Source organism: Larus michahellis, chromosome 12 (assembly GCF_964199755.1).
Source record: "Larus michahellis chromosome 12, bLarMic1.1, whole genome shotgun sequence".
In the NCBI taxonomy this organism is placed as follows: Eukaryota; Metazoa; Chordata; class Aves; order Charadriiformes; family Laridae; genus Larus; species Larus michahellis.
Window position 1 is genome coordinate 17,099,363 of NC_133907.1, and position 19,082 is coordinate 17,118,444.

General features: G+C 54.1%; 1 protein-coding gene across 3 annotated transcripts in view; it reads right to left on the minus strand.

Moving 5' to 3' along the window:
- Positions 1–18,992, minus strand: part of CHD6 (chromodomain helicase DNA binding protein 6) — a 92,979-nt gene extending 73,987 nt beyond the window's left edge. For 2 of the 3 annotated variants that reach the window (XM_074605607.1, XM_074605605.1), the window contains exon 1: positions 18,735–18,981. The gene's annotated coding sequence lies outside the window, so the exon portion shown is untranslated. Of the gene's footprint in view, positions 1–18,734 lie in introns of all 3 variants that reach the window. The other variant, XM_074605604.1, reaches the window with a different exon arrangement.
- Positions 18,993–19,082: the final 90 nt, after the last annotated feature.

The following is a 19,082-nucleotide window of genomic DNA, read 5'->3' on the forward strand; positions in this document are numbered from 1 at the left end:
CTGTGGGTCCTTGTCTAAGGCTCAGCAGGAGAATGAGGACTAGGTTTGAGAGCAAGACAACTTCTCCATTTAAGGCAACACAAAGACAGTCGCGGTAACAGGCTTCTGCCTCCTTCATTCAGGTGCAAAGGGAATAGAGCACAGTGACAAACAGCATTTTTGAAAATCAAATGTTTGTTTTCAGAGGCTGGTGCTTTGCTGAGGCTGGCTGAATTTTTACAAGGACAGGTAAAAGATCAAATTTTGCCTTTTTCTGTAACCTCTTCCTCAAAAACAACATCCGTTCTCGTTGAAACCTTACAAAAAAGACAGCCTGAGGCACTGCAAAGATTTTCACTGCAAAACAGTTAGAGTTAGACAAGGATTATTCCAACTGCACAGAGGAGCTTCATCACAGAGAGCACCGACACCACCTAAGATTGAATTACATTAAAAACGTATCTTGCGGGAACGAGCTGTAATTAGACTGGCCCACAAGTCTGACGGTCTCCACAGCCAACAAGCTGAAAACGTAGCACGTGTTAACAAGCAGAAGAGGACTATGCCCACAGGTTACATATTCCAAGAGCAGGCAACAGGACGAGTCCGCACCATCCAAGTTGCCCTCAGCTGACATCCTACTTGCCTTTTAGGAGACTCCGCTGGTGAGCCCTCACATCTGAAACTCCAGTTGATTTTGCAGTGCATCCCCCAGAAAAGGCTGGGCTACTATAAGTCCGTTGATCACCAAGATACCAGGCAAAAAGGTGTCCTCCATGTAATATAACACACACATAGGTGAGGATCAGCCAAACAGGGCCAGTCCTCTGGGTCCCAAGAGGATAAGCACTGCGGTGGAACGGTGCAGGGGATGAAGCTTTGGTTCAGTTTTGGGCCCCCCACTACAAGAAACATATTGAGGTGCTGGAGTGCACCCAAAGAAGAGCAACGAAGCTGGTGAGGGGTCTGGAGCACAAGTCTTGTGAGGAGCGGCTGAGGGGGCTGAGGGTGTTCAGCCTGGAGAAATGGAGGCTGAGGGGAGACCTTGCTGCTCTCTACAACTCCCTGAAAGGAGGGGGTAGAGAGGTGGGGGTCATTTTCTTTTCCCATGTAATAAGTAATAGGACAAGAAGAAAGAGCCTCAAATTGTGCCAGAGGAGGTTTAGATTGGGTATTAGGAAAAATTTCTTCACAGAAAGGGCTGTCAAGCATTGGAACAGGCTGCCCAGGGAAGTGGTTGAGTCACCATCCCTGGAGGTGTTTAAAAGCGTAAATGTGGTGCTTAGGGACACGGGTTAGTGGTGGACTTGGTAGTGTTGGGTTTACAGTTGGAGTCAATGATCTTAAGGGTCTCTTCCAACCTAAATGATTCTATGGTTCACAGAAACTGGGAACAGTCCTCAAAATCAGGAAGGCACATGGCACGGTTGGGGGCTGCCCCTGTCTTTCCCTTGGGGCCAGGGATCCGGCCTTGCCTCAGCCCTTCCCTCTCCCCAACTCCTGCTCCCAAGATACCCACACAACAAGGACAGGCCCCACAGATGACTTTAAACATACATACAAAGCCCAATCTCCGAGTGCAGGCTGGCATTCCCCTGTTACAGACTTTCACCAATATCCCGTCAAGCATTCTGCATCCCAACAGGAACAGATGCTCCAACAGCCCCTCAGTCACGGGCACACCAAGGCACTCCTGAAAGTTAGTTTTATTCATAGCCTTTATCCAAAGAGCAACTTTCATTTCCTGCAGGGAACTCACATCTGCAGTGGGGCGAGGAAGGTGGGAGCCGGCACCTTTGAACACAGTCCCACTTTTGCTTTGCCTTCACTTCCCAGCTCCGTTCTCCTGGCTGCAGAGCCTGGGGACCCCCTGCCCTCTCCTCCCCTCTCTGACCACCCCGGTGCACCCCGGCCCCTTGCCCCATGGCACAGCTGTACCAGCTGCAGCTCAGAGGGTCCCCCGAGGCCAGCTCACCCCCGGCCTGCGAGCAGCAGTGAGGCACCGGATCTGCCTGGGGACAGGCGTGAGCACAGCCCTGCCTGCTCCCCACAGGTCATGTCTGCAGGCTTGGCACCACCGGTCAAAAGGGCTACAGACTCAGACAAAGCAGAGGCCTCAGCATCTGCAGAAACTGATGGCATTTGCCCAAGAAAGCTCCTTATTCAGCACGGCAGCATGGATGAGAATATTTTTACTTTATTAGAGCACATCCCTGCAATACAGTGCCATGTTCATCTGCCTGCAAGAAGCAGGTGGCTTCCTTCTTCAAAGGGGAAAAATAACAGATTTTATCTGTAGAAATAAGCTGCAGCCAGGAAACAATGTGTGCAGTTAAAACAAAAATCAACACCCAACCGTCAGGTCCTTAGAGATTGTCAATCCTCTTCAAAGGGTGAACAAAAGGGGCATGTGGCTTTCTCCGAGGAAAGAACGAAGCACAACAGGAGCTGGGATTCAAAGAACAAGCAGTGCTCACAAGCCACCTCTTGAAGGACAAGGGGCACCCCCAGGTGCACGTGGGCACGTCCACCTATACGCCAGAAACACTGGTGATAATACACTCAGAAAACCTGCACTCTTTCTTTTCACTTTTTAAGTAGGAATTCTGCACTGAAGCCCCTCCAAGGCTGCTGCAGTGAAGAGCAGAAACAGGCAGCAGCCTTGGGCTGCAGCCACAGGCCAAGAGCAGTCACTTCTAAGTTGACGTTTGCCACTACACCATACATTTCAATTCTGATTCCCAGACCACAGGTGTGGCTAACATTCACTGACACAACCAAGCCACTCAGCACCCTGCACATGCACACCACATCTCAATGACATGATAAAAATCCATCGAAAAGACTGCATTTGCTTCTCAGCAGGTCTCTGGGATACTCGGGTCCCAGACCAGAAGTGAGAGCCCCAACACCTGCTCTTGAAGCAAAGCAAATTGGGTCCAGTGGGAGAAGTCTGCCTTGCACCATGGCTGAGGTGAGGAACCCCTCCAGCAACTACTTTCAGTTCAAGGTGATGGCACACTGCCAACCGGGAGCACACAGTGACACTGCAGGCTCACAAAACTCTTAAAACACTCTGAAAACACGACTTGTGGTCCGTGCCTCAGGTGCTCACCCTCAGCAGGAGCTAAAAGCCAGCATTTAGAGATCAGCAGTTCTCCTAGCCGTGTTTCCTACGTGGCAGACTGGAAGATGAACTCATTCTGTGGTTCATCAAAGACATTCAAGGGGAATGAGAGCCCCACGCTTCAGGCTCGAGGCCCCTCTGCTTATTACAAACCAGAGAACAGTGTACCTGGGCTCCACACATTCTCACTTAGCCCCCAAACTAGCTGGCACTGGCCCCGCTGGAGAAGCACCCTCTCCAGGGTGACCCCGTCTGCCAGCCATGCTCCCCGCAGCCTGAGGGTCCCCTTCCCAGGTGCAGGGGCAGCACCAGGCACAGCACAGCGGGCTCAGGCTCCGGGGAGGTGCCAAGGACAAGGTCTCACTGCAAGCAGTTCCTTTGCAACAGAGGCATCAAGAAGCGTCCAACCTCCATCTGTCAGCAGACTTCTGGTGATGCTTCCTTCCAGATGAGGGGTGCGAGCCTCGCTCACCTCCTCAACATCATGTGGCCTTTCTCTTCTCTCCTCCCTCCTACAGTTTTGATTACACAAAGGATCCCTTGAAAATACAGATCCCAAACAGGCACAACACTTTGCATGCAGCCCCAAAGGAAAAGCAGGCAGGCAGGGAGATAAAGAGAGGAGAATTGCACAGCCGTGCCATGAAATTACTGATTTTCGGACAAGCAGATCTGCTCTGCTGAAGCGCCTCAGGAAGTGCTGCATCTCCTCAGTGTCCCGGCACAGCTTGAAGGAAAAGAGATTAGTCAGGGGTGCTGGGTCCAAACCTGCTGCCCAGGCCAGCAGCAAGCCAGGCTCGCGGACTGCAGCTAGTCCAGGTGGAGCCGGGGAGGCTCAGCACACCCTTGCTGCTCTGGTACCAGAAGATGTGCTAACCTGCCCTGAGAAAGGCTGCCAGAGGTCAAAGTACAGACTGATGAGAAGATTCAGATCTCTCTAGAGTGGGAGTCAGCGCTCTCGGCAGTAGAGAGCTGCAAGGCATCTCCCACAGCAGCAGCAGCACGTGGACCCTGCTCAGCCCTTCCGAACACAAGGCCGCAACAAAGGGCACCAAGCAATGGGCAACCAAGAGCTTTCAGGCGACTGTCTCACATGTAAAGGGTCCTGGTCTTTCTTTTGCCACACACCACCAACTCCTATGCCAGTCTCAGCAGCTGCACTTGTGTGTACACACCGTTTTGGGGTGGCAGGGACATTCCCCCTTGCCTCACACAAGCTGCAGAAGCAGCTCTTTGGGGGGCAGGCAGTGCTGCTATAGCTCTGGCAGCCTGAGAGCTGCTCTGCTCCCCACCGCCTGCTGTCCTTGTGGCAGCAGCCCTTGGCTCAAACGGGGAGGAGCAGCGTCTCATGCCTGACAACGAACCTTATGGCCTTGAGGAAAGGGGAGAGTAGTCAGTAGCCATTCCCTACCACGCAGGGATGACACGGACCCATGTCATTTTTGTATCAGGGTCAGGCATCAAGTGAATCCCTTCAGGCCTTTGCAGAGCTGAGGCATTAATACTGCTGCTCCAGCAGGAGCTCCCAGAGTCCTGGTACTTCGCACTGGTCAGAGGCACAGGAATAGCACCAACATCTCCTGGCATGTCCCATCCTGCGGCCTGGAGAGCCCCTTGCATCAGTGCACCAGCCAGGAGCATGTCAGGCCAAGCTGGATCAGTGTGCTGGGGAGTAAGCGACCAGCCTTGGCAAGCAAACACAGACCATTCCCAAAGGAGCAAGGGTGCCTGCGTCTGCCTGAAGACAGACAGGGGAAATAAGTACTGGCCAGGCATTGCCCTGCTACTCCTGCCCTAATCTAGGCGCATTACAGAACAGCAGACGGCAGGCCAGGACTGACGGGCTCTGGCAGGCTCTCCCAGGCAAGCTGGAGCAGAGATCCCCAGGGCCTGGTGGCACCTGCCCATCAGAGGGGCCTCCAGAGCACTCTCCACCCTCAGCAGTTTTGCTGTTGGAAAGGCAGACAGCAAGCCCAAGGACAACCAGGCGTCAGCCACCCTCCCTACCTGATGCATCCACACCGCAGGTGAGCAGCAGGAGAGGACCCAGGGGTCCGGCTGGGGCAGAGCGAGAGCAGAACTCAGAGCCTGACACTGTCCTTCATTCGCTTGGCTCGTCCAAGGCACCAAACAGCAGAGAGACAAACATCTGCAGTCCCCTGGTGCTGTTTGGTTCTTGCTACCTTAACAATTCCTGTTTCCACGCAGGGCTGCGCAGACACGTCTCAGCCGGCAGAGCTACCGGAGCTTGAAGCCTGAGTATCTGTGGTGCAATCCAGAGGGACTCAGGCAACTACATTCCTGTGGGCTGCACAGAGAAGGGGCTCTGCAGAGACACGGCCCTGCCACCGGGTTGAGAGAGGTGCTCCTGCTCACTCAGGGAGATCCAGGCATGGGAGAGCAGCACTGACAAGACAACTGCCTGCAAAACACTGAAGGGGCTGAGCTAGGGGAGGGAGAAAGAGAAACACAGCACAAGAGTGACACTTCTGTCCCTGGCTCCTCCCAACCAGCTCTCAGTAAGCTGAAATAGGGAGGGCTGCATGGCCCAGCAAAGCCTCCTCCGCTGGGCAAGCCAGCCGGCTGCTCTTCACAACATGCTCAATCACCCGAGAGCTTCTCTGTGGGATACTCTTTGAAGGAGGTATCCAGCCCCCATCAGAAGCCACCCGTCTGCAGGCTGTCACGCAAGCAGCCTGGCAGCCCAGAGCCCGGCTGTCTCCCCACATCCTGCTGCAGCAGGATTTGTTTATGTGTCTGCAGCTGCTCCGTGCATTCGCCATGGGAATCCAGGCTGAAACTCCAGCCGCGTCAAGCAGAGAAGCGGCCTCCCCTCTGCGCAGCCTCGCAGCTCGGCGAGCATGCGGAGCCCGGCAGGCAGAATGCTGCAGGGGGCACGAGCCCCTGGAAACAGGCCTGTCGGAGCGGTGAGCCGCATTCCCAGCCCTCCGCAGTGCCTCCCCCACATCCTGCCTCCAGCCCTCCGCTGGGGGTAGAGAATGCAAATCTTGGGTTGTAATTTTTCCAAGTTAAAAATAACCCAGTAGTTTAGTAAGAGAGAAGCAGCAGCAGCGAGGCAGGGGGCTGGGGAGCCTGTGAGCTTGCTGCAAGGCAGCTATGGCATACATTTTTCCTTCCCAAGCAGAGGCTGTGGAGAGGCAGTCTCCCAGCTCTGCGTGCACAGTTACGGGAAGCAAGACCTCTTCAGCATCCCAATTGCAGCGGCTTCACTGAGCACCCAAATGCTCTCCGTTTCAGAGCTAGCTGCCCTAACACCCCTTTCCTGCTCCCTGGCGGGAAGGGGGCACAGGCCCCACTCCCCTGAGCAGGATGCAGGAAGCACACAGAGGGTTGGATAATCCAAAGTCAGGGAGCAAAGACCCCTCAGGCAGGTATGTGTGTCCAGGGCAGGCTGGGCAGAGCATCACCCAACGGCCAGCCCCAGGGGAGTCACAGCTGTGCTCCAAGCAATTTTCTGTTCTTAGAATATTTTAATCTTTAAAAAAAGAAGGGAGGGTGGGGGGCGGGAATTAACTGTGTTCTCTGATAAGGACACCCAGTGCACATGGCAAACCTGCCGGCCAAGCCACGCAGCGCCTTCCCAGGACACCCAAACTCCACCACCCCACAGGGCAACAGGCAACAAGACTTTGACGGGCAGGCAAGAAATAGCCACAACCTCTTTGCCACTTGCTCCATGGGACAAAGAACATGGCGATGCTGCACAGTGTTCCCCCTCCGAAAAGCCGGCTCAGCACCAACCCTTCTGCTCCCAGGCAGGCTCTCAGCCCTAAAGCAACAGCCACGTCAGAGACCCCAGGAAGACGCTTGGGACAGTGCCACTGCCTGTGCACAGAGGATGCTCTGCTGGCACCCGACAAGCAAGAGAGCACACACAGGCTGGATGCAGCCCCCGGTAATGCAGCTTCAGTCAGCTGTGCTTCATGACTCTCATGACAAGCTCACGTGGCAAAAAACAGCAATAGCTCCTTTTTGGAGAGTTTTCAAACACAGGTCCTAACCCAAGACCATAACCACAATGCCCCTCAGGAGTTACTTCAAAGCTGCCCAGTGCCACAGGGCTGAGAACCAAGGGCTGGCTTAGAGTCCGGTGAGCACAGCAGCAAGCAGGGACCAACAGCAGAAGGGGAGAGAATGCTGCAGGATGGCTGGAGACACCTTTCATTTTGTTCAGCGAAGGCACATCATGAACCGCAAAGCCATGCCTGGCCATCCAGTGCACGTACAAAGACACGGCACTCCAGCTTGTTGCTAAAGAGAGGGAAACGAGGTCTGAGTTCACCGTAAAATATATTTCTCTCATCACCTTCATGGACAGCTCAAAATGAGGGGACACACCACTCCCAAGCATTACTGGGGGTTGAGAGGTGGCCATCTGCAGAGTGGGGATGCACCCACCGTTGGCTGCACCCCCTTCTCCACACTATCACCCTGCTACCCTCACGTGCAGGAGCTGCCAGGAGCGAGAGAGGTTTCTCAAGCCTACATCTGTTGTCTTCTGATCAGCAGGGCAAGAGTCTCACTTGAAACAGTTGCTCCTAAGTCCAAGGCAGTGGATTTTAATCCTCAACATCAGCAAGGCAAAAACCAGAGGAAAAATAAAACAAGTCTCTACAGCTCAGTACCTATGCAGACAAGGAAGGGAGAAGGGAGGTAGGCCAAGCCTGCCCAGCCTCGCAGCTGGCACCCAGCAGGCTGGGCTCCTGGGGGCTGCAAGCCTGTGACCACCCTCAGCAGTGATTTCACAGGTGAGGGTGTGCTGGTGTGTGTGTGTGTGTGAACACCTGCAGACTCCCGTGCATGCAGGGCACCCCCAGCAGCTCCCTGCAGGGCGATACCCCAGCAGCACGATTCGCATGCCCTGCAAAGAGCATCACCAGCTCCTGCCACATCAGCAAAGCCCATTGAACTGACCTGGCATTTTCCAGACGCTGCTCCCCATTAAACACAAACATGCTCCGGTGTGGCATTCGACCCAGGCCACCACACAGGCCAAATTAACTGCCCTGTCTGCCAAATCTTAACAAGCCATTTCTCCATCACCAGTGCCAAGTTTTTCTTCCACTTATTCACCAGCCCCAGCATGATGACCAGCAAGCCAAAAAGGAAGGATATGAATGGGGTGTCCAGGGAACAGACTGTGCCAGTCTGAAGGCCACAAAACCTCCAATTTCCCCCGTCACACTCCCAGCACTTAATTTTCTACTTTAAAATAAGGGAAAATGCAGTATCTGTATCCACGTGCTGCAGGAGAGTCACGAGTTGCACAGGCCTATGGCAGACTGCCACTTCCACAGCTTCCCGCACAGCTCTCCGACCCCTCCAGTACCCCGCTGCAGGCAGGAGGTAGCCAGCTCGTAGCCGCCCTCCTTGCCTGCTGGGAGCCAGAAGCACACTCCTCAGAATGGCAGCTCAACATAGCTGTAGGACCAGCTTGCCTACAACCAAAAAGATGCCTGGTGGGCAACTCCTCTTCCTTAGCCTGCGACTGTACACCTGATCTGCTCCTCCATAAGCGGGGGAGCCTCACGTACCAAGGGGAGTATGAGATAAGGCTACCAAGGAGACTGTGCAAAGCCTCGGGTCAGAGTGACAACACAACCCTAGCTCCATTTTAGAAGGAAATGGGCAAAGTAGCTCTGAGGACACACTCTGGGTGCTAGAAGCGGGCTGTCTTCTCTGAAGTGCCTCTGTCACCCTCATGGGCTCAGCTGCTACTGCCTTCCTGGACCAGTGGTCATGAGGAACCAGACTTCCCAGTAGCATAAGAAAAACCTCTTCTGAATTACTGGGCCTGGGGGAGCACAGGGGTTATCACCAGCTGCTTCAGATGCTTCTTTCAACAGGGCAAACCACCCAGCTGCTTTCCAGCTACCAAGAGGGATATGGAGGTTTCAGCAGAAATCAGCACCCTGCACACTCTGCACATTTTCCTGCTGCCTTTTATTTCTCACGCACAAGCACTCAGAACCTCACTTAGCTGCCCAAGTCCATCCTCAAGGTCACCAGCCCTGTAAAGATGCCACCAGGCACATAATTTAGCCCACAGCACGTTTATTAGTACAAAAGGTGTACAAAAGCCAGCTCAACCGGTAGACCTTGACAGCTGGCCAATTCAAAGAACTATAAGGTTACTACTTGGGAGTTACACACCAAAGAGCACTGAACTCAAGCTATCCCAAGGCAGACAGCCAAAAAATGAGATGGCATTCCTGAAAGCACAGATCTTCCCCTCTTACTGTTGTTAATACCCTGCACAGCAAACTCAAGCTGTCAGAAAACAGCTTTGCCACACTGCAGACAGATCCTCAAAGGCAATCAGAGCCCTTTGTGCCTCTATTTTCCAACTGTAGAATGGGGATAAAAATCAGCCTTCACAGCAGGGCTACTGAGAGGATGAACAAGTACTTGCAACGCACCTCACGACTTGGCTGTAGACACATATACGTCTGAGACCCAGAGCATGTTTCCTGCACAGCAACACAGGCCACAGCTCCGAATGGTGATGGAGACCCCACTGCACAGACCAGTCTAGCTGAAAATCATTCCTTCAGGCATTTCTGTCAGTCTTCTCCAGTTGAAATTCCCTGCTGTAGACCTCCACAGTGGATCGCCTTTACCCCTGCCAGCCATCCGGCATCCCCACACCCCGGTTTGCTATTGTTACATGCCAGCTTTAAGTTATTGCCCTCTTGCTAAAACCACAGTAAAGGAAAAGGTGAACCAGGCTTTGCGCCCTCCTGCCAACCTGGCCCTGCTTCATCTAGTGAACAGCCCATGGGAACGTGCCCTAAGAAACACATCCAAGCCAGGAGCTGAATGAAACGTGGCCAAGCCACCAGCAGCTGGGCCACGAGAGCACAGTCAGCATTTTAAGCATTTTCAGGGCCTCGCAAGCAGGATGGACGCCACTGCTTTGGCAAATGCCTTGCCTGTGTACAGGCGGTGGAGCCGGGTACGATGCAGGAAGCAAACTCAGGGCCAGCCTTGCTTTGCCCACCATGGCCACATCTCACGCCTCAGTTCTTCTGCACAGGCACTGAAGGCTGATCTCAAGCTACATCTTTGTGATAAGTGAGCAGCTCTCCTTTGGGCTAGGCAGCACCCCCATCCTGGTCCTAGGGGTCTCAAAACCCAGGTGACAAAGGAAACTCAGCTCGGTCTGTGCTCTCTCACACACAGTGAAGGTTGGAGAGGGAGTAGAAGGGACCCCCAAAAAGGACATTTTCCTACACTGGTCACTCACCAAGTACAGGACATCTGCACCACCAGCTTACAGAGGTCACTTGCTTCATGCTGCCTTGTTGGAGAGGAGCTCCCGCACATGCAAAGGCTGCACCTGCCCTGCCAGCACCGCAAACCCAGGCCACCGCATCCCAGGAGGGGGCAGAAAGGTTGGCTGGCAGAACCCCTGCCTGTGTCAGCGCCTCAAGCTGCTCCTCAGCACCCAGGAAGGCAACATCCCAAACAACCACAGCCTGAGAGTTTACTGTATGCTGGGGTGAGGTCCCACGGCTCATGGCATCTGTTCTGCCTGTACATTCTAAGAGAAACTAGCAAACCCTGGCCCAAAATAGCAACAGACAGAAATCTGCTGTTCTCCAGGCCTGAGAACTTGCATATTGAAGCATCAGACCTGTTTCCCAAGCATCTAAAGGCAGAGAGAAAGCAAAACATAGCAAACTCTCCTGATGCAACACAAAGCAAGAGCACCCTTCACAAGCAGTGCCGCTACCCCACAGTCCTCAGGTCCACATCCTTACACACACCTCCACTGCAACTGCTCTGCCCTGCAAGGACTGTAACTCCCTGACATCTGCCTCCCAGGACTTCCAGTTTATTTTCAATTTCACTCTCTGGGATACACGTTCTCCACAATCTCAGCCGAAGCTACTTTGCAGAACAGTCTCCAGAGTTCAGGTGCCATCGTAAGGAGACATTCCTCTCAACTATCTCAATGCTTCCTTGCATTTGTGTCTTTTGCATCATCCCAAGAAACACTCCAGCATGGGAGGGAGATAGAAGTGCCACAAAAAAATTCATCGACTCCTCATGCGCAAATGCTTGGAGTTCAGCAACACCAGGTTTGGTTCCCTCCTCAGCTACAGGCAATTCTTTAGTACACTTGGGTAGCCTTTTTTAACAGTGATCACCCAAAGTCCTGCCCAGACATGCTGCGAGCAAAATGCTATCGAAAGCACATATGGAGAGGTAGCCCCTTCTTGTCCCAGCTCATAAAGCCCTTCAGTCAGAGGCCAACTCAGGGTGCAGTGCGGGGAGCATCAGCCTCACCAGGCTGGAGGTCCACACTTGCCCTGGGAGGGAGCACAGCCCTCCTGTCAGAGCACGCCCAAGCTGCAACCACTAACACTGACTGCAGGGCACCACCTTCGCACTCTCTCTTTTTTTCTCAGAGCACACCAAGCTCCTTCAAACAGTGCACAGGCACTGCTGCCATGGGTCTCTCCTGGAGTCAAGTTGCACTCATTCAGGGCACAGACACAGAAGACACACACCATGTCCGGGATCCTCCTGGCCAACCAGCACCATCTTCATGGGGTCAGCTAGCCAGCAGGCCAGCACATGGCATCAGGTGCACCAAACTACCAAGAGACACTTGTCCCTGCTTGCCAGGCAGGCCTACAGACGTCAGTATCCTTTGTCACATAGCAACATGAAGGCCAGGCAAGCAAACACTGGACACAACACCACAGCACGGGTCCCACAGACCCACGTCCTAGGCCACTCTTACTGCACATACCTGTCAGAATTCCATGACAATACGGTTTCAACATCTCCTCTCCCTCTGTACCTGGATAAGCCACTCATTTTCTGACCCCTTCCTTCACCAGATGTCTCTGGAGTAATTAGCATACAACAAGGTCCAGAAATACACTTCTGCTCTGTGTCAGACATCTCCATCTCCCAGCTCAGGGTGTCAGAAAGAGCAGGAGGTAAAGCTAGATCCAGGAAACGGTTTAGGGGCACTGTCCAGAACTCCTCAGCTCTAATGTAACGCTCCTCTCAGCAGAGCAGCCAGTGGAGAGTCTGTCTAGAAACCAGAGAGCAGCATCTGCAGATAACCACATCTCTACACACAGTGTCAGATCTGGGCACAGCTGCACCTATTCAAACACACACCGTCTACAAGCCTGCGGAGTCACACCTCGCTAGAGAGCTCCCAGAGACGCCACTCTTGTAGAAATTACAAGTACTAAAGCTACAAAGAGCCTGGGCCCATAGTGACCCACTCCTTCCTTTGTTTTCTGAATTCAGGACCCTGGTCCTCGCTCTCAAAGCACAACATAGGACTGGCCCAACTCCAAAAGAGCAATGTTATTCTCAGAAACAAATTCTCACCCTCCGGAGCAAGGAGGTGGAACAGTCACTGCGACTGGCCCACAAATCTGTAACCACTTCTCTGAAGAAATCAGGGTAACCACAAACCTCAGCACCTTCACAGTAAACACAAGCCTTGCTTCAGTCAGCCTCCCCACAACATCACCGCACAGCGAACAAACAGAGCACAGTCTCTGCTGTCTGCAGTGGAGGAGAGAAACCTGCCTTTATGTATGCACAAAAGTGCATGCCGGGAAAAGCTCAGATACCCTGGTGAGGGGCACCCTACGGGGACTGAGAAAGATCACGGAGAAACAGGGCTTTGCTTGCCCTAAAGCAACAAGCAGAGAAGCATACAAATAAGAGCAATACGCTGTGCATTCCCACACCCCATCGCTCGCCTTCCCAAGCTCAGCAAGCACAGGGTACAGCAAGGATGCACCATGCACATATATAGAAGTCATGGAGAGAGAATGGCGCTCTCTTCTCTGAGACTCAATTAACAGACACCTAACACCTAAGCTTCATTTTATCTTACGTATGTTTTAAGTTCAGCCAAAGCAGATGAAACAGTTAGGGTTAAAGGTGCTGTGTGCACAAGACCTAGAGAACTCAAGGCAGCAGCTCACACAAAAATAGCAGCTTTCACAGCACGTCTATAACAAAGCACTAATGTTTATTCTTGTATCTAGGACTAACTTTAATTCTGCCTCGATGCACACATATAACAAGGCATTAATGTTTCTTAAAGAACCAAAGAACCAAATACTTCACCTACCTATACATGAAAAAAAGTGAAAGTCCCCCATAACTTTGTATCACCCTTGTTCCTGTGTGTAGCGCACTAGCAAAATGAAAGCCAGAAAGCACATAAAACAACTTACTCAGATAACTACCTTCCTGACTTCTGGAAGTTTTTTGAAGGAAACTCAACTATGCTCACAAAACAAAAAAATGTCTATTTCTAGTGCAATACAGAGGGACCAAAATTCTCAGCAGTGGCTGCTAAGGTGTAGGGCCTGGTAGCTGAAGTCCTTCAATTAGCTGAAGTCCTGCTTCTGCCTTCAAAGAAATGCAAATGAGACACCTCCTGGGGAAGAGGGTGGGGGTCTCTCACCCTGGGGAGTTCCAGCAGCATTCAGGGCAGTAGGTGCTGCAGTCCCTGTCCCCGGGCCAGTCGCAGGGACACCGGGCAGCGCAGCCACCTCTGTGTCCCCCACCAGCCCTTGGCACAGGCCTTTGGCCTGGGGTCCCTCACAGCATGCTCCTGCCCTTCCCACCTACCTTCCTGAGCGAGAGCTCCCAGGCTGCAGTTTAAACACATGCTTTAGGACCACGTAAGATACTGAACAAAACGACCTGCCCCTCCACTGCCTGACTGTCCCTCCTTTGCAAGAACGTGCACCTTAGTAGGGACACGCAGCCAGTTCATGGGGCCGGGCTAACACCAGCCTGGCCCCAGATATTGCCTCCTTTTACTCCAATGCAAAGCAGGGCTCCACAGATCCCACGCTTTTATGGTAACGGTCAGGAAACACGAGTACTCTGCCAATTGACACTGGCAAGCGTAACTTTTCCCTGCTTTCGGCAGAGTCACCCCAAAAGGAAGCAATGAGTTACCTGCATTTCAACCCAGACTTCCCATAACAACTGAGTCAAACAGTAGAAGGAGCCAGACAAGCATCAGAAGGCTTCACCAGAAGAGATCTAAACTTCATCTCAGCAGATAAAACACAATTAAAAAAACAAACAAACAAAAAACCCCAAAACAACCAACCAGCACTACCTATACTAGTGCAACACTAGAGCCACACAAAGTTAGGGCAAAGGCAGGACTGTAGAGGACATGCCATACCTCCTAGAATAGATGTTAATAAAATCACCATCAGACCGCTACCGAGCAGCATCCCTCACAGGGAACCCAGGGCTGGAAAATATGATGTGCACCCCACGGTCAAGCCAACATCTCATCATCATGATAACACCCACAGTCCTCGATGCAGACTCAACGCACCTCTGCAAGCACATTTCCAGCGCCCACACGAAAACCAAAGAGGGACTGGGACTTGGTTACCACACTTCTCACAGTCTTTTCTGGACTGAAGAGTGTTTTGCTCCTGTTAGAGCAGGATTTATACTCACTAGAGGCTGGGAATCCCCTCGAGACAACAGCCTGCAGTATGGAAACGGCGTGCACCCCTTAACCTCAAGGCAGCATTTCCTCCGCAGGGGGAAGGCCCTGGCACAAAGGATGGTTCAAGCACTCCGCTGACTCCTCAGTGCCAACAGGACCGAGGCCCCCAGCTCCTCACCGAGCACTAGGCCCAAGGGCAGTGTAGTGCAGGAGCCTACAGCCAGGCATCAAACCCTCCCAGTTTTCCAATGACTCCCCGAGGAGCCAAGCGTGCTCAGACATTCCCCAGAGCCTCTCCCCAGATATCTGTCAGGGACCTGCCTCAGACATTAAAGCCCGGACAGAGCATCCCAGGTATTTCCTACCTCTTAGGCCGACTGGACACATCCAATGTACCAATGCTAAAAATTAATAGCCACATATTGGCAGATTGCTAGGCTGCATACCAGATTTTCCCATATAAGGGAAAGTTGAAGGCATTGTCCTATCACACGGAAAACATATTGCACCAGCCTGAGATATTAAAAAGCAAAATCAGAGTCTCCTCGTGTCACAAGCTGACACCCACAGCACCACGTTTCCCCCTGTTTTGCTGATGGTTTGATCAGCTTTCCCCAGCTCAGTTATTTCCACCAGGGGATTGTGCCTGAGGATCGCTGGAGGCCAGCTGGGACAGGCAGTGCCCAGCGCAGTGTTCGCAGTACAGGGGCCCCGCACTTTCTGAGAGGATTTCGGTCCCACCACCGCGACACTGGCACTGACATTGCCACCATTCCCAGCGTGAAGTAGGACTGTTTTCATGGAGTTTTTAGGGTGCAGAGAACCCCCCCCACACACCCCATGCACCGTCACCAACACTCTGCCCGCAGCAAACATTGCTACTCAACTACATAGAGATCATTTCTCTCCCCGTTACACAGCTTGCTGGCCCCCAACAATGGCTCTGCCTCTGCTTTCCCAGAGCAGGGCGAAGTCACCAGCACCACACATTGACTCCACTGTCCCAAGCAGGAAACTGGGGATGAGAGAAAACTGCTTTCATTGCTACTTACAGGAGCAATGAAAACAAGCTCTCTCGGCTCCCGTGAAGCCCACTAAGACATCCAACCACCGTGCTTGCCAGTGTCTCTTTAAGACAATTTCACAGAAGCCTCCCTACGCATGCTTGCTTTCCAGACCCAACATACCGAATCCACATTCCTGCACCAAGGGCTCGCTCGCAGTACAAGGCTGATCAACCCTCTCCCCTGCTCCGCAAGGGCAAGCTTCTCCCTCACGCTGATGTGCGCGATACTAGCTCTTATCTCTGCAAACCCGAGACAGGCCGGGACACTGCAGCTTCATGCAAAAAACAAAGGCCCACTCTGGCACCCGAGCTCTCAGCCTTGCCAAATTGCAAAAACAAGTTCACCTGCTTATGGCAAATTCCTCTTTAAACAACATAAAGCATGGGAGTGAAACACTTTATATTATCCACCTGTAAAAGTTTTTGTCTTTGGAGAAGCACTTGAGAAAATATTAAAGATCTCTCACAGAAGACTAAATCTTAAAAATTGAGATTATGGCAGAGGGTGAGAGGCAGAGATCTGCTTCCTGTTAAAGAAGTGCGGTAAAAAGCAGTCAGGAAAATGAGACATTCCTCTGAGAGCCTGCCCCACCAAGCCACTAGAAAGCAACAGACCCCAAAAATACCCACTGCACAGACCATCGGGGCATACCAAGGGCCAGCTGCTCGAGGACCAGCAGCTTACACAGAGCCACTCTCCCCTAACGCCAACACGCAGGACAATGGAGGGAGAAGTAAACACAAGTCCTTAAAAAGGCATATGCTACCAAACCGACAGCAGCACTCAGAACAAGGTAATGAGGGATCCTGACAGCACCTTCTGCAAGAGATGCACATTATTCACATGCTGCAAGCATTGAGAAACAGCACAAGAGCTGCTGCGCGCTTCCCATCTTTGCAGCGAAGGAAACTCAGCAGTGTGTCCAGTGCTCCTGGAGAACCTGCAAGTTTAGGCAGCTGTACAAATTCGGAGATGATGGGCAGAAATAGCTTTCCAAAAGCAAACAGACAACAACATTAAGCTTTGTAGTAGAAGAGTAATCAGTTTTCCCCTAAACAAGTGGGAAAAGAACCCAGTGGCAGGCCAGAACAAAACCAACCCAGTTGAAAGACAGAAGCCTTGAGAGAAACAACCTATTTACTCCAGGAAGAATTTACTCCCAGAGCAAAAATATGCTGTTATTGCTTCATACTTCAACAGCTGGACCAAAACAACAATTTCTCTGCAAAGCAGCACAGCCCAGCCCCCACGTGAATGAGGTAAACAAAGGGTGCGGAGAGGTAAGGTGGCACCTACTCCTGTGCCATCACCCAAACAGGGCCCAAAACCAAAAGCAACACTTCACAGGGGAAAATACTCATAGAGCTCAGTGTTCCCTCTCCTCTGGCAACACCCTAATCCAACCGACCCCACACCAGTTAAAAAGATATGGGCAGCACCAGCTGACAAATATCTGCAGCCCTGCAAGCGAAGAAGTCGGGGATAAACATCTAACAACTACAACCACATCTGTCTGCCCACGCGGAGCCCTCCGCCAGGGAGGCCAGTGACTGCAGACGGGTGCTAGAGACTCCTGCACAGACCTACAGCACACTTTGCTCAACCACAGCAAACCATCTCCACCCCTCTCCCCTCATTCTCCAACCCAAAAAGCATTTGCTGCATTTCCTAAGCAGGAGGTAAACAACAACAACAACAAAAAATGAGCTTTTGTCTAAAAGCATCCCAACACACTGAAGAAATAAACCAAGCACTTTTCACAGCAAAATTACTGAAAAGCTCTCCCATATCAAAGGCTGGCAGACGACCCATCAGAACCAGCTCTCCCGGTGCCGAAGCAGCCTGCCTGGCCTCCGCGCTCCCCGACTTCACTGTGAGTTTAGCGTAGTTGTCAGGAAGGCAAATCGATAAACAGAGAGAACGTTAGCTGCTCCAAGACGGGTGCGCACACTAGGCACCAAAACCAGCAGATCATTTCTCTTCATCTTTCTGTATTCTGTTTGCGTGCGTTTTTCCCACAGCATTTACCCTACAGACCTCACTGATGACGACTAAAATCCACCTCAGTCGCCAGTAAAAGTCACTGGTAAGAACAGGGAGAATCCCACAGCGCAGCCACCAAAACACAGCGGACGCAAGGCTGCGCGGGAGACTACGGCGAGATGACTGCAGCGCCAGGGAGACGCGACTCCAACGTGACAGTGATGCCTCTGTTGTGACATGGCTGCAATGTCACAACAGATCCACCTCTGCTGGGCGCAGAGCGGGCGAAGCGGGACGGAGCCGCCGCAGAGAGGGACGAGCCCGTCGCCCGCAGCCCTTTAACCGACTCCCCCTTCTCCCCCCCCACCCCGGGTGCCCTTGCTCGGCAGGGGCCGGGCCGCAGGAAAGCCGTGTCCCGGGGCCTCCCGCCTGCAAAGGGACCCGCTTTTCCCCCGCCCACCAAGTTTAAAGACTTAATTATCGATTTTCTTGAGCACTGCGGCCGGAACGAGGGCGGGAAGCTGCGCCCCGCGGGCAGGCTGCCGGCGCCCCGCATCCCCCCCGCCGCGGCGGCCGCGCAGCTCGGTGCGGGGCCGGGGGCCTCTCTCCCCCCTTCCCGGCCGGGAGGAGCCTCCGCGCAGCGCCGGGGGGAGCCCGCCCCGCCTCCGCCCCCGGCCCCCCGCCCGCCCCGGCTGCGGGGGGCGCCGGGCCCCGAGCTGCCGGCCCGGCGCCGGCTAGGCCCGGCCTCCCCCCGCGCCCGGCGGGCCGGGGGCGAGCGGCCGCCAGGGCCGGCGAGAGGGGCCGCGGCCCCCTGCGCTGCCGCCGGCCCCGCGCCCCGGGGGGCGGGGGAGGGCCGCGGGGAGGAACCCGCGGAGCCGCCGCCGCCCGCCCCCCCCCCGCAGCGGCCGGAGCCATGACAGGGCCAGCGGCCGCCCCGGCCCCACCGCCCGCCCCGCGGCCCGCGCCGCCGCCGCCGAGTTCATTCATAGCGCCGCCCCGCCGCGGCCCCGCCGCCGCCCCCCGCCCCGCCGCCGCCCCCGGCCGCGCCGGGCGGGCGAACCCAAAAGTTCGGGGCAGAACTTACCTAAAATGGCTCCTCGGCCGCCCAAATACAAACAGCTATTATTTGGTGAAGTTTAGCCCAGCACCCTGCAAGGACACCCTAACCTCGCCCGGGCACACCCCCGCCCCGCGCCCATTGGCTGCCCGCCGCCGCGCGCCGGCGCCCATTGGCAGGCCGGCCCGTCAGCCGCGCGGCGCCCGCGCCAAGCTTGGCTGCAGCGCGCCCGCCGCTCGCTCCATTGTGCTCCTGTTTGCACCGATGAGAGCGCGGCGCCGATTGGCCGCGCCGCCGCCCCCGCGCACCGCCCCCCGCCCCCCGCCGCCCCGCCCGCGCCCTCCACGTCCGCGCCCGCCGCCCGTTCCCCGGATG